The sequence below is a fragment of the Balearica regulorum genome, chromosome 2, assembly GCF_011004875.1.
Source record: "Balearica regulorum gibbericeps isolate bBalReg1 chromosome 2, bBalReg1.pri, whole genome shotgun sequence".
NCBI lineage: Eukaryota > Metazoa > Chordata > Aves > Gruiformes > Gruidae > Balearica > Balearica regulorum.
The window spans coordinates 20,460,802-20,475,021 of NC_046185.1; the positions used below are offsets into that span (position 1 = coordinate 20,460,802).

Sequence of the window (14,220 nt, forward strand, 5' to 3'; positions counted from 1 at the left end):
TCCTCACACTGACAAAATGAACAGTGCCACTACCTCCACTGTTATCACTCAGAAATCCATTAAACATTCTACATGTTGTGCAGAAATTTATGTCTCCCCTTCCCTTCTCCTGCTGGGAATTTGTGGTAGCATGGTAATTTATTTCAAGTGGAACAGAAGCACTTGTGTTTCAGCTTTCTTTTCATGTCTAGAAGCTAGCAGTTTAATCCAAATGTAATGACAGTTAATAATCCCTATGTGCACACTTGCACTAATATTAACAGCATACTTTTCACAAGAAAATAATCTTGGATAGCATGTTAATAGGTTTACAGTAAGATGACAAAACTCAATGTTTGTTTTCAGAGTAGATTAGAACTTCAGGCAGCTAATTAATAATAAAATAACAGCATTCCTGTTGGCTTTGGGAAGGTATTTTTACCTGTTCTGGAGCTGAAAGTCAAAAAGAAAAGTGCAGTCTCAGGGGTGAAATCCTGGCCAAATTGAGGTTAACTGCAAAACCTTCATTGACTTTAAGATGTCAGCATTCCAGACTTTAACTAACTGTCCTCTGTCATCACTGTAGACGATCGTATGCTTTTTTTTTCCACAGATAAATCAGTAGATGTCCTAACCCCACATAATTTGACCTCATGGAAATGAAACCACAGCGTTACCTGATGGAAAGAATTGGATCCAGATGAGACAGGGATGTCTCCGAGGGGAATGAGGGGTTTCCTGGCCTGTTACTCCCATATGGCTCTGTTGGCTCTAATACTCTGGCCTCCCCCCAGCCTGATCAGACCTTCAGGCATGGCATAGCGTTAACGCTGTTTCCATCAGCATCAGGGATGGAAAACCTGCGTCCTGAAAAAGAGAACACCTAACCGGAACATTTATTCCTGACTTTTTCATGGCTTATATTTAGGTTTTCTGTGCTCTGGGCACAGGGGTTTGCAGGTGGGGGTGGGGTTCAGCTGTGCTTTGCTGTAACTGATGCAGTTTCCTTGGATCCTCTGGGAGCAACAGATATGTGTGATTAGAGTCACAGTCACAGCATTCTTTTAGTGCTTGACAAGATTTTTCATCTGTTTTCAGTACGGAGGAAATTGCCATGCTATAACATTCTGACTAGAGGGCATGAATGTTACTGCCAGCTAATGGGCAGAATGTATAACTATTAACGTGATTGCAACCTACAGCTCAGCGAAACAGCTGCCAGACTTTCCTAAGGATTCATGAACACTTTGTTCTCTACTACTACGGTACAAAGTGTGATAGATATAAGCATTTTAGATGTCAATTCTTCTTTCGATAGAATAGCTGTAGCCATGAGAAATGTTATCTTAACTCCTATATGTTCTGCACATGTGGTTAAACTAATGACCTGAAAGTCTGCATTTATGTACAGCAACTACAAAGTCAGTACAACAGATATTTTTTGTTGCCCCTGAGGGAGAACAGTACCACATGGCTATCATTATGAAAATGAGATTGAACTAAAATCCTGAATCTGAATACTTGAAAGTTTAGGAATATCTGTATTTGATTTCAAGCCCTGGTCATCTCTCATTCTGAAGAATTACAGCATGTTTTAAAGGCCTGGGATATTTTCCTTTTATTTAATAGTCCTGTTATTCTGATACGTTGGTTTGTTCAATGTATTTTTGATTACATTGTAAATGCTTCTGAGTTATTACAAAACCACCCTTCTGAATGCGGTTTTACTTGGCAAGAAAACATTAGTTGTATTGTAATACATGACCTTCTTGGGATTTATTGTAAAATTAAAAGTATTGTAGAAGAAAGATCGAGAAAGCAAAACCAGTGATAAATGCTAAGAATTCATACAAGATCTGAGTGAAGAACGGACTTGAAATAACTTGTGTGTCTCATCTTTGACTCATTTCCCCACGTTTTCACTACATTAATCATTCCAAAAGGACTGTCACTTTATATTTGTGAACTGTGAAGCTCCATCAGGGCAAGGGCCAGTACATATTCCTGGATTACAAATCGGAAATTACTGTGATCGTTATCACTTTGGGCACAGGGACACTGTGTGGAAATTTGCAAACAAACGTAGCAACTTAATCAGTGCGAGGGTTGAGTCTGACAGCCACCCAGCCGCCTTGCTGGGAATGCGGGAGCAGCCACGGGTGCCAGTATGCCTGGGAGCTTAGTTCACTGATCACTGGGAAGATATTCATATTTAGATTGTCAAAAGGATACATCCAGTTTCTTACTATTAAAAAAGTAATTAAAACCATTCCACTTGACTTTTAGCATAATTCTTTGAGTCTGTATTGAACATGCATGAATCTTAAACCATTCGTGTCTAATTGTTTTTAACTTGGTTATTAAGCATAACATTTGTGAATACATCTGGTGGCTTCTGTTTTCCCTTGTAAAACCAGATATATTTTCAAATTGCTGCATACAAACTGCCTATCTCTTTGCCTGGCAATCCATTCCTAATATATACCTCTATTCCTCTGTCTATTGTTTGCTACATCTGTTATTCTGCATGTGTGCTTATGCACGTACATAATCGGTTGTTCATCTATGAATTTCTTTGTCCTATCTTTAACAACAGGAACATCAGCCAGAGAAACTACCGACAATGAGTTAGTAGATATGAAATTGAAGGCTGAAAGCTTCCCCACTTTAGCTCATGATTTCATGACTTACAAAGGAATGCCTCGCAATAACATTGACTTCCAGGAAGAGCTATGATTATGATAAACTGAAGTAGGAGGGAATATTCTTGCCAGGTCCTGGAAAAAAACCAGGGGAAAAATGCTGCTTCTAAAGCAGGGCTTTAGGAGGGAGATTCTTTCATTGTTCCTTTTCATTCGTCTCCTCTTTACAGTGCTTAAGTGCAGGAATATCTCCAAAAGATTTAAATTTTCAGATTTTCCCTAAATTTAAACATTTGGACCAGTTTTTATTCTACAGAATTAAAGAAGAGATTTTCAACTCAATTTTCTTGTCACCACTACTGAGTTTTGTGCTCAGTGTTACGTACAGAACAACCTGATTGCAACTCCAGTATGCTTATTCCTTTAGCAGTTGATGGAAATGATAATACTTATTCCTAGTATCTGAGCTCTCTAGAAAAACCTGCAGATTTAAATTTCTCGCTCAGAGGCTGTAGAATTCAAGAACTAAACTCAGGGCAAGGAATTGGTCCCCATAATCATATCCTAAATCTCACTCCAACAACTGGGGATGAAGGAGATTGCATTAGCACACATTTACCTAAAGGAAACCTGTGACTGTTCCCTTTCAAAATCCCCAGAGGAATTCAATGAAAAGAGGGACCAGAATTATCTTTATATGTTTTGGCTGTTCTCATATTTCCTATAAAAAAGGTCTTATCTTTCTATACAATTATTAAAGCCATAAAAGGATATATATCTTGAACTATGCCATTTCAGATAAACCAAGGCACTTTTATCTTATTAAGTTTCATAGTCTTTCCTGCAGGCTAATTTGAGTACCTTTTATTTTATTATATGGTTTAGTGAACTTCGTGTCTTTACATTGCTGTTTCTAAAACAGGGATTATATAATCTATTTAGTGGAATGAACCCATCCTTAATTTATATATACATACATGTACATGCATATGTAAATATATGTACATATATACTAAATACTTGACAGTTTCTATGTGAAATGTTTAGGTATGTTTCTCATTTTAATAATTATTGGAAGGAATTATTTGGCAACACTTATATTTAGGTATTTTAATTCACTGTTTGCCATGTAGTCAAGCAATCAGTTCCATCACCACACAAAGAAACCAAATTCTCTGGGATTGCACATATTTTGGCAGGATCATCTCCCCACTATGGAGAGTTACACTGCCATTATAATGCTGAGAATTATAGGTATGTCTGGAGGCACTTAGAGATTAATGCATAAATATAGAATTTCACCAATGGAAAGAAAAGGTGTTAGAGTTTGTACTAGTAGTTAACTTTTTAAAAGTGCTGTGGGAAACTGAAGTTCTTAGTTTACTGCTACAAATATTTCTGTAAATTTCATTTATTTGTGCCTTAAAATTATAAAGTGATTCCAGCAGAGATGTATCAATATCATTTTTTAATGTCTGTAGTAAAACTAAGGTAAACAATGTTATGTATTCAGAACATCTATCATTAAACCACTTGTGCCCAGATTATTGTAATAAAAGTTAAGAACCATAAATACAGCCAAACTTTACAGGACACAAATGAATATTTCTGTCTACCTACATTTATAACCCATAATTTAAAGGAGTTATTATGTATACATGGCTTGTAAATCTATGCACATAAATACTGTGTGTGAGAATACATAAACTCTTGTCTAGATATTAATTGCTGAAGTAGTTCAGCAGATTTCAGGCCTGTATTTCCCTGGGTTTGGGGTGGGGAATGGATTTTATAGCATATAGAGGCTTTGCTCTTTGCTATGTTAGGTAAATGGACAAGAACATCAGTCTTCAATATAAACTGGATCACGGTTTTGAAGCCAAATGCTGAAGACATAAAGCAAAATAAAATAATATTTATCATGATTAGGCAAGGGAAAGGAGGAGAAAAGAACAGGGCACTTGATTAAAATATTCTCATTCTCTGTAGTGTAGGCAGGATTCTTTTAAACATTTTTTCACTAAATACGACATGCTGAGGTGAGGGATCTCACAGATTCACAGAATGGTAGGGTCTGGAAGAGACCTCTGGAGGTCATCTAGCCCAACCCCCTTGCTAGAGGAGGATCACCTACAGCAGGTTGCACAGGTGCACATCCAGGCGGGTTTTGAATATCTCCAGAGAAGCAGACTTCACAGCCTCCCTGGGCAGCCTATGCCAGTGCTTGGTCACCCTCAAAGTGAAGACGTTTTTCCTGATATTCAGATGGAACTTCCTGTGTTCCAGTTGGTGCCTGTTGCCCCTTGTCCTGTCACTGGGCACCATTGAGAAGAGTCTAGCCCCTTCCTCTAGACATCCACCCGTTAGATATTTATGAGTGGAGATAAGATCCCCCCTCTCAGTCTTCTCTTCTCGAGGACAAACAGACCCAGCTGTCTCAGCTTTTCCTCATACGAGAGATGCCCCAGTCCCCTCATCATCTTTGTAGCCCTCCACTGGACTCTCTCCAGTAGTTCCCTGTCTTTCTTAAACTGGAAAGCCCAGAACTGGACACAGAGCTCCAGATGTGGCCTCACCAGGGCAGAGTAGAGGGGGAGGATAACCTGGCTACACTCTTCTTAATGCACCCCAGGATACCATTGGCCTTCTTGGCCATGAGGGCACACTGCTGGCTCATGGAGAGCTTGTTGTCCACCAGGACTCCCAGGTCCTTCTCTGCAGAGCTGCTCCATCTCTGCTCATCTGCTTACAAACAGCTTGGCTGCTCAGGTGCTCCAGCTTGTCAAAGGCCTCAAGTTGGTAGCAGCATGCTCTGCCCTCAAGCAGACCACGAACCATGCTGTGACTGCAGATATGTTCTGGTTCCAGCTTTCCCTGTGTTTTGAGGTAAAGAGATGCATAAAAACACTAATCATGGCCACAAAGATCACCGGGCCCTCACTTCATCTTTTTTGGGCAAGGCAAAACCCTTACCAGGTGCCTGTGAAACATCATAAGCATCATGGACAAGTAGTACACAATAAGATTTACATTTGTGGTAATGCTGAAACTTTAGGAAGTTTGAATTACTCCCTGTCACCTAGCAACTGATATGAGATCACTTCCAGTTTTCCTCACCACTAGGTTATTTATAATAGAAGCACACACATGGAGGATGTGAAAACATAATGCACAGATTATGAGTTCCACTGAGTGTATTAAGACTAGTGGAATGAAAGGAGTGGATATTTTGTGGATCTCTCTGGGTAAAAGGTAAAAATAAGTAGTTGCCTGGAACAGTGAGGAAGATGTTTGATAGCCCAAGGGATCCCCTTGCATTCTTGTAGCCCCATCTTTACTGAAATTGTGGTACTTTCAGTGGTTTCAGTGCATCTAAACTTTCCATTTATGCTTTCAAAAAAGATCCCAAATTAAGACTGTAGATTATTGGCAGTCATCAACATAGTATAATGTCCTGGGTCTTCGGCTGACTTCTATCAGGCACTGATGAAAGACAGAAGGGTGATCTCCAATGAAGTTACAACCTACACAGGAAAGATAGTCAAATGGTAATAAAATAAAAAAAATTGTGATTTCTTCATCAGGGAGGACCTAAGATAAAGAACTTTGAGCTGAAGGCAGAACTCATGGCAGTGAATAAAGAGATTCCTCTTCTGTGGTATTTATGTAAGGCACTACAGAAAGAAGAAATTTGTGCAAAGACTAGAACGTAATGCAGTTGAGCCTTAATTTCACAACCTTTCTTGGAAAAGTGTTTTCATACACAGGATACCAACAATACGTTCATATGTCATAGTGACGAGTGTAAGAAACCAAGCAGAATTAAAAATAGATTAAGTAATACAATGTTAAAACATTATAGGACCTCCTATAACACAAACAAAAAGTTATATATAGATTCCAAACTATACTACAGCTTCCCAGGTTCACTGAAAGTTTAGCTATAACCTGCCAGTGCAATATAGCAACCAGAACTATTTATACAGTTTAAGATTACATTTTTCAAGAACTGTATGTAATGTAGTGAGGAGATATTTCAGTGGAACTAATGTTGATTATAAGTCATATGCTCATCTTCAGGAATGAGCCATAAGGTGTCTAAATATTCTCCTGCACAGAAGTTGTTCCAAAATTAGTCATTCTGAAAGGTACTCCTCACCAAAAGTATCTTTGCCAAAGAAAATTAATTATTTCCACACTTTAATAGAAAAATATATTTCTTTAAAAAACCCCAGATACTAATTTGTTTAGGGTAAGATGGCAGATGTTGCCTTTTCTACAATTATGCCTTCCTCTTCAGTGTATACTGGGGATGGTTCATGTTTCCAGTCAACTGTATAATCATAAATTAATTTAGTTTATAGAATTAAGTGGTTTGGAAAGTTAGATCAAGAAAGAAAAATACAGTTGATGCTGTAATAAAATTTGTAAAGGTTAACATTAAACTGGATAGTACTTTGAACCAGAAATATTACTAATCAGTAGAAAATAAGAACATATTGTTCTGATTTACTTGTTATAAGTAGCTTCCTTATGGGACCATTTAATCACATTCGGTATGATTTTCTGTTATGCTGCTTATTGACTTTATTGAACCTTAAGTTTAAAAAACTGAGATCTAATATTCATACAAAAGTAATTGAAATTGACTCTTAAAGTGTTTTGTGTGCTTTTTTAATAACTGTAAATAATTACATTTGAAATGACAAATAAATTTCCTTTATACAGATTTTTGGATTTTAGTCCAGAAGCGGGCAAGTTTTTAGAGTGATATAAAACTTTGAAAACAAATTGGAAAGATTTCTTGAAGATGCCTTAGTAGGAAGCTCAGATTGAATTATCAGGCCAGTACAATCAATACTTGGCCTAAGTCAACATATGAGGATATACTCCATGAGGAATTGAAACTCAACCTTCTTGTTCCCTTAAATTACCCATATATAGAATATTATGCTATTGGGCAAACCTAACTGGGGAAGTCTTCTGATATCTTGAAACAAAGAACTCTGTGTTCCCCATATCTTGGCTTGACTGGTGTAGCAAGGACCATTTCTATTCATATTAAAGTACAGTGCTTCATAAAAATACTTTTGCTTCCAGTTTCCCAAGATTCCAGTGGGATGCCATACAGCGTATTCTTCCAGCATCATTATCTATTATTGCCTATTACATTTTACATACTTTACTGCATAACATAACATGGCACAGAGATGCCAAGCCACCACTGACACAAACTCAAGTATCCACAAATTGATTGCTTTTCAGAGACCGTATTTTCTAAAGCAGTCTAATAGAAGTAACTTGAGTACAATAAAGTGCTGTCATTTTATAGTTGCAGAGCTAGTGCACACAATAGTTTCTCAGATGGTTCTGCAGGCTGTGTCCCTACTGAGGTATATTCAGAAACATCCTCAGTGACACTCCTCATTTTGCTGATTTGGTCTATACATAACAGTTCCTCTTATTTATATTATGTCTTTTTTTTTTTTTTTAATTTGTTGTGGTTTTAATTCCTGAAACTCCTCTTTTTTATTGCCTTCCTTCTAAAAGCTTCTTTAGGAGATGAGTTTTCCAAAACTCTTCTCAGTGCAATGGAGATTTTACTATAGAATTTGATTTCAAATATCGAATCTGTGAGCTTAGGTATGAAGTAGAGTAATAAAAAAAACCTGAGAAGAATGAAAAGATAGAACTAGAAAGAACCATAAAATACCATATATTCTGCCTGATCTTTACATAAAGTATTCTTTTAAGACCCCCAGTGATGGAGTTTTCAAAGTTTTCCCACAGAAGCCCTATTGCTATTTTATTACCTGTACTGTTAGAAAACTTTTCCCCTAATATGTTAAAGTTAAACTTCACTTACTGCAGCTTCATGGATGTGGAAAACAAATTATTCTCTTTCTCTTTGCAGTCTTACGTCCTTCTAGTCAGTTATTTTCTTGCTAGCCTTGCTATTAGTCTAAACTTTCTTAAGTCTTTCAATTGTCTAGATCTATGACTATTCTTTGTCTTCTGTACGCTCTCCCAAAATAATGTACATTTTTCCTGAATTGTAACATTCAGAACTGGAGACAAAACTCCTGCAGACACTTTACTGAATGCAGCTGAAAGACTACTTCATGTGTTTTGGAATAATCTCTTACATCTGTTATCCCTGATTTCTTCTGACAAAAAGATGTCTGGTCATCTTTTTCTTTATCATCTGAAGAGGAAAACTTGATGATTATTTTTTAATTTTATTTTCTTTAAGTAGCTAAAAGATTCTTCTACACTCGTAGCAAACTTTTATTTAACTGAAGGTTGCTATAAAACCAAGCTCAACCACCACAAGGACAAGTGTCATTAGTATATTGGAAGTCACCTGGAGTGACTCACCTCAGTGAGTGTTTGGCCACTGTGTGCTGAGAATGCAGCTGTGGTTTCACCGGCCACATGCTAAAGAAACAAGTAGTGGTTATTTGTATCTGTGAGCTCCATACATATGAGGATATGTTCACAGTTTATAAATATCTATCTTACGCAGGCTATAAATTAAACGTACATAATCAACCACCAATTTTTCCTGATGGCAATTTAATTGTGTCGATTAATTATGCTATATAGCCAGATAGTAAACATGCAATGTCAAAGATTCAGGCATTCAAAGATTCAAGGATTTAAAGAAAAGTATCTTTGATGTGTTTGGAACATTTGGTTTGGAAAAAATAACCAAATTTTTCAGTAACAGGTGTATTTTCTTGCTGCCTTAAGGCTAGAATTCTGGGTATATTGCATTAAAAAAAAAAACAAAAAAAACAGAGTTTCTATTTCCTCCAAAATGTTTGTTTGGTTACATATAGAGCTGCTGGATTACTTTTCTGGTTCCATTTAGAATTGAAATCCACAAATATTTACCTATATATATATTTCGTAACCAATGATTTCTTTGTCAAAGCTTCATATATTACATATCGCAACAGGCTTTTCTGTGAGTCCAGTTTGTGTACCAGTCATTTAAAGCTTTAATTTTAGCTCAGCAAGGTTGATTTCATAAATTCACTGTAATTATCAGTATACATCCTGTATCATCTTAATGTAGGTAATCGGTTACCCAAGATCTGAGGAAGTTTCTTCCTCAAACAGGTCACTTCTTTTCTCCATTGCTGCAATCTGTATTGCAATCCTATTAAGTCTAATTGAGGATAAATTTGGAAAAGTAGTCATCTTCATTGATGGGATATCTACAATATTTTTTTCTGGCTGATGTGCGCTTTCCTTGACATGCTTAAAGCCCAGGTCAGGTTGTTCTAAATCAGGTGCAAATTAGCATGTTAACATTTGAGCATTATTCATTGCCTTTATGTGCCATCCATGTTAGTTTTCCCTGATTCCCACTGATCACATATGGTCAGAAAAAGTGGAAGGATATATTCTGGTTGGTCTCTACTCCTTGGATCTGTAATATGAAAAGGCAGCATCATTGTAAATTTTTTGTTTTATCAACCTTTTCTCATTGACAAATAGTTCACAGAAGATGCTATTTTTTAAAACTAAATGTAATGTTGCCCTTTTCAATACACAGATAAAATCACTCTTCTTCGTAATAAAGTCCTTCCTAACCCCCTTGGCTTCTGCAAAAGTTAAAGAAATTCTGTGGTATTCTATATCTTTCAACTTCTTCCAGCTTACTCCCATTAGGGTTTTTTTGTGTATTTTTAAAATACAAATTACATCAACTGTCACTTTTATATCTGACTCCCTGAGGCAATTTGTCAGCGTCGGGAGGTACGATCCTCCCTCAAACAGAAAAACAAAGAAAGAAGAAATGAACTTTCATTAGTTGTTGTATAGTTAGTATAGTATTACTAGTACATGTCCAGGTATGCAAAGCAAGACAAGACAAAACAGGTCTTATAAAATATCACTGGTGCATTGTCTTTCTATTATTCCAAATGATGTGCAAGATATGGTTAATGGTAGGACAGGGAGAACAGTCTATTATTACTTGCATTCTTGTTCTGAGGCACAGTATGCAAACCTAATGTCATCTGGATACCATAGCAGTCTTTACCATATAATTACATGGGACCAACATTATTTGATCAAAGTAAAAGAAAAAGCTCTTATTTTTATTTATAAGCCATCTGCCACAAATGATTATCATTTACTTAGGCCTTAAGTTAGAGTTTCCATTTTAATAGTTCTATTAGTGTTTGGGTGGTTTCTATGAAGATCATTCAATAAACATTGTCCAGAAAAAGCTAGATACTTTTAATGCATAATACTCAGGAATGTTTATTAAACAATAACACTGAACCTTCTGACAGTTTTATTTCTGAGAATGTTATAACGTTATTATGCATCTCACCGGTAATTCTGCATTACTGAAAACTCCTGTGCAATGTAATGAGTCTTACCGAAAGCAGATGCAGCTGAATTAATAACAGGGACATCAATGCACTACAGAAAGCCATATAGTGGGAGGGGTGGGATGGGAGAAAAGAATGCAGAAAAGAATTTTGTTTCACTTTTGCAACAAAAAGTAACTGAAATAAGAAGAAACAATTATATAAGGATTTGAAAATCCAACTGTAAAAAGTAGATTCACGTGAAAAGAGTATTTCATCATGCATTATATATTTACTGTTTAATGCTGGACAAATTCAATTTAACTTACTTACAGGATGAAGAGGCTCTAAAAAAATTACTTAAAACCCTAAATCTTCTTCAATTTACTTCTGTGAATAGGTTTCTGCATGTCACATTTTCTGTGAGGCCACCCTGCGAGGATCCTTTTATCACCTGTTAAACAGATGCTATTTCTTTTAACTAACAAAAAAGAAAGCTCGATCTAAGATTTGGTACACTTAATATAAAGACTCCAAAGAAGAGAAGACTTCAGATCAAACTCAGTACTTGGCCATAATGAACCTGGTAAATGTTGGTTTCCTGCAATAAAAATAACAGGTGAAATCTTGGCCTATTGAAGTCAATGGGAATTTCGCCATTGATTTTAGCAGGGCAAGTATTGCAACCAAGAAATCTACCGAGCAAACTACAAGCAGTGGGTGAATGAAGGAAGGGGAATTAATGTAACAGAACCTCTACATTATTTCAGTCCTTGTTCTACCCTCCTGTGCCTGAGTGAATAGCTGTTGATACTCCCGAGATGTGCTCACAGAAACTATTGTGGCAGTGTACCGAACACCAAATATTTACAAAAGCATTTAATGAATGATTCTGAAACCGGAAAATCGGCTTTGTTGTTATAATGAGTCAGTCTCAGATTCAACCAGAGGCTGTTTTAAGGGTGAGTAACTGAGGGCAATTGCCCAAGACTGGATATTATGGGGAATGTGTTAGACTATGATAATTAAAAGTACAAGTTATCCAATATGCCTCAATCTACGTCTGTGTTCTTGCTAGTCAAAACTTGCTGTAACTTCTAACAAATTCAGTTTGGTCTTTCAAATGCAATCCTTTCTGTAATGTGAGTAAAATAACAGGAAAAAATTTAGTTAGAAATATAAATATCTGTTTGTCTTTTTATATTCATATCCTTATATGTGTTTCTTTTTATTGACATGTGAAAATACCTAATTTCTGATGTGTAATAAGGGTAGCCACCATATTTTTGTATGGATTTTCCCAGACATGCATTACACACATGCATCACATGGCCCATGTACAGCAGGGCAGTTTCAGAAAGCTGCGGACTAACAAATCAAGCACTGTACAGCCACACTACAGACATGCTATGGTCCTATCTGGAAGCAAAAGGCATTGGATCTGAGGAAATGTATGTGTTGGTACCTCATTACAGGCAGTACCATGACTTGAGAGCCCTGTGTTTCATTAGGAGGTGAAAGCTGTGCAAGAAATTTGAACTTCTTGTTCAGGTGTTTCAGTATCTGGACCAGAATATGGAAAAGGACAACCATCCATTTTGTGGGGCTCTTTCACAGGGCTTATTTGCAACCAAGGGATAGCTTGGGAAAAAAAAAAAAAAATTACTGGTTAGAAAACAACAAGAAGCAAAGGGTGGCTAAAAATACATTATCTGATGTGAAAGAGACGTACAGACAAAATACTTCTGAACATAAAATCATGATGTAGAAATGTGATGGATCTGTAAAATGTCCCCTGAACTAGCTAAATATCTGCAACATTCATCTCATAGTAATAAACTAAAACAGAGTAAACTTACACGGGGAGTGCAAAATGGTGACATCCACTGCAGACATTGTTTTGCAATACCCAGTTTTCCTTGGCTGTTAAATCTCATTTTAATACTTATCAGAGTATTCAATAATAAATTTTCCCCAGCACTTAAAACACTCTGCAGGTTTCCAGCCCAGAGTGGTTACCTGGCAATTCAATCAAATGTTTTTGTTGTCTGAAACTGTAGGACATCCACTTTGTTTTTGACCAGCATGGTTATCAAATACTTCCCCAAACTGGAGTAAACACACAAACAAAACAATAACAGTAGTTAACCCTAAGCACAGGTATGCTTATAGATAAGATGAAGCAGCCCTTCTTATTAATCACATTGTATATCTGATTCCCGCTCCCTTCTTCAGTCTCTAAATCAACTCCATCTGGTTCTTAATATTTAGTTGTGCAGCTTACCTTTCAGAATGAAACATGCTTACTGCTGCAGAAGCACGTCCAATGTGATTAAAATTATTAGGTAAAACAGTGGTTGCTTAAGTCTGGAATCAGCTAACCATAAAAAACCCCCATGATCAGCCACAAAATGAAACTGAGGACCAAACCTTCCCTGGGTACAAATTGGCTGCACTCCAGCTGATTTCAGTGGAAGGCATTGAAAACAATGTTCTGGGCCACCTTTCTTTATGTTAATATTTTATGGAGCAGATCAAGCAAGATGCCAGAACAATGCTTGTACAAGTAAGAAAGAATCTTATCGTATTGTAGACTAGTCCTGGGTTTCTGGTCTGTTGTGGCAGGGTGAAGACCTAGGTAGCTAGAAGGGAACAACCATACCTATGTTAACTAAAACAAACTGAAACAAAAAGTGCCCCTCTTTCTGGAGTACCCAGTTTATTTAGAAGGTCCTAATTCAGATTCTGCTCAATAGACCGCAAATGCAAGCCAAACAACAACAAAAGCAAAGGAGCAGGACCGCTTTCTACGGTTTTTTTTGGTCAATAACTTCCTTCTTTTATTGCATGACAGTGTTTCCATTTCTTTCCAATTTTTTGGTCACAGCTAAACTAAACTGTATTCATTGCTGAGTGTGCAAAATCTTTGTGGAGGTCTAACCCAGTAAAAAATCATATTGCTGAATGACTGTGAGATAGGAACAATCCAGGGGAGGTAGGATATGGTAGGATCTTTTCCAGGAAGGACTCACATGTAAGTTATGATGTATAAGTAGGACCTGGCATTTCCCTGTGGTGTGCTTTGTTCTTTTAGGGATTCATTTTGGAGCTGCCATGACATCTACCACAAATGGTCACTGCAACCTCAACACAGATGGAGGCAGGCAGGGCCTGCTCCAGCTCATGCCAGCAGGCTGTGATACTTGGAAAAACATTGGGACTCTGTGACTGGAAGGGGCTACTCAGATAGTCAGGTCCCTACTCCAACA

At 37.0% G+C, this 14,220-nt stretch overlaps 1 protein-coding gene across 1 annotated transcript in view; it reads left to right on the plus strand.

Moving 5' to 3' along the window:
- ANGPT1 (angiopoietin 1) overlaps positions 1 to 14,220 on the plus strand; it is a 166,698-nt gene that overhangs the window by 62,934 nt on the left and 89,544 nt on the right. The window lies entirely within an intron of this gene.